The sequence below is a fragment of the Penaeus monodon genome, chromosome 39 (genome assembly GCF_015228065.2).
Source record: "Penaeus monodon isolate SGIC_2016 chromosome 39, NSTDA_Pmon_1, whole genome shotgun sequence".
NCBI lineage: Eukaryota > Metazoa > Arthropoda > Malacostraca > Decapoda > Penaeidae > Penaeus > Penaeus monodon.
This window is the reverse complement of record NC_051424.1, coordinates 7,149,794-7,151,823: the sequence shown is the minus strand read 5'-3', so window position 1 is coordinate 7,151,823 and position 2,030 is coordinate 7,149,794. Positions and strand designations below refer to the sequence as shown.

General features: G+C 48.6%; 1 long non-coding RNA gene across 2 annotated transcripts in view; it reads right to left on the bottom strand.

Moving 5' to 3' along the window:
• Positions 1-2,030, bottom strand: part of LOC119597431 — a 51,699-nt gene that overhangs the window by 8,065 nt on the left and 41,604 nt on the right. For both annotated transcript variants that reach the window (XR_005230842.1, XR_005230843.1), the window contains exon 2: positions 904-1,689. This is a non-coding gene — a long non-coding RNA (uncharacterized LOC119597431). The remainder of the gene's footprint in view (positions 1-903; positions 1,690-2,030) is intronic.

The window sequence follows — 2,030 nt, the reverse complement described above, 5'->3', positions numbered from 1 at the left end:
ATCACTCATCCACACACTCTTATAATGTCCTCCCACCACCTTCATGGCGTCCCTGTTCGCCCACACTTTACTTATGACGACCCTACTCCCTCGTAACATGCTCGTGGTATCACCTCTTCACAAGTCATGGCGTCCACTCCCACCCCCACCCCCAGCATACTCATGGCGTCCACTCTCTCCCACAGCATATTCATGGCGTCCTCTCCCATAGCATACTCATGGCGATTACTCTCCCCCACGACATACCCATGGCGTCTTCTCTCTCCCATAACATACTCATGACGTCCTTCTCCTTCACAACATACTCATAGCGACCTTTCATTCACAACACACTCATGGCGTCTCTCTCCCACAATAGACTCATGGCGTCCTCTCTCTCCCACAACATACCCATGGCGTCCTCTCCTTCACAATATACTCATGGCGTTCTCTCTCTCCCTCAACATACACAACGTCCTCTCCCCTCCACAGGATACTCGCGGCGTCCTTCATAACAGACTCATGGGCTTTTCTCTCTCCTACAACATGCTCAAGGCGTCCCACTCCTCCGCAGCTCCTTCTTAGTGGCCCCGCTCCCTCACAACTGACTCATGAGGTTCCTATTCACCGACCACTCATTAATGATGTCTCCACTTACCAGCAACTCACCCATGACATTCACATTCACTCATAACTCACTCACGGCGCCTGCACTCGCTCACGGCTGACCCATTCACTCAAAACAAAAAACTCACGACGTCCCACTTCGCTCACATTTTACTCACGCCGCCCCCACTCACTCACAACTCAACCATGACGCGAGGCCATCACTCACTCACCAATCCCCCATCAAGGCCTTCCTCACAAAAGCCTCATCCTCCCTCCATCCCTCCCTCACACCTCCCTCACAACGCGCTTACTCACTCATGGCACGCCTGGCTGACCGGGATGCGCTTGATGCTGGCCTCGTGGCGGAGCTGGGTCACTTGCACCTGCATGGCGTGGATCTGCGACAGGAGGCGCTCGCCCGGCGTCGACATCCTGAAGGAGGTGGGGCGAGGGGGGTGCGACGGCGGCAGCGGCGGAGGCGTCCACGAAGACACGGCGGCGCTGTCCACGTGCAAGGGGGCCTCGAGGGTCGTCAGGGCGCCCTCAGGTGGTGCTCAGGGAATCCTCAGGGGTTCCTCAGGGGTCCTCCTCCTCCTCCTCCCTCTTCTTTTCCTTCTTGCTCGTATTCTTCTTCTTCCTCTTCTTCTTCGACTTTTCCTTTTCCTTTTCTTCTTCTAGGTCTTCTGCTTGTGCTTGGTTATCTTCTCCTCCTTCTTAGTCTTCTTCTTCTCCCTCTATTTAGTCTTATTCTTCTTTTCACTTAATTCTTTTTCGTTTAATGTCGTTTCTCTCTGTGTGTTGCATATGGGAATTTTTTTGTGTGTTTTTTTTCGTTGTTTTCACCCTTTTCTTTGTTTTTATTTTCACTACACGATCACTTAAAAATATATATACATATATTTTCACTATGTTCTCCTTTCGGTCCGTTGGTTTATATTTCTTTAAATGTTATATCTTATTACTTAATACTCTTATCAGCACATCATTCGTTTCCACTGCAATCATCATATCTATGTTTACACTTTTCTTGGTGTCTTCTCTATTCCTTTTTTCGTAAAGTCTGGTTCTCTATTTTCTTCTTGCTGTTGCACACGCCGCTGCCTGAAATAATATAAACAATTTAAGTGAACGAATTACAGACTGTTTTTCACTTTTTATCAACTGTTTATTTGGCTAAAGATAGTCTGTGTGCGCGCGAGTGTGTGTGTGTGTGTGTGTGTGTGTGTGTGTGTGTGGTGTGTGTTTGTGTGTGTGTGTGTGTGTGTGTGTGTGCGTGTGTGCGTGTTTGTGTGTGTTTGTATTTGTATTTGTGTATGTATGTGTGTGTGTGCGTGTGTGTGTATGCGTGAGGAGGGTAAGGGTGAAGGAAGGCAAGGGTGAAGAGAAACGAAGAGAAGAGAAGAGAAAAACAGAGAAGAGATGAAAGAAAAAGAAAACGAGAA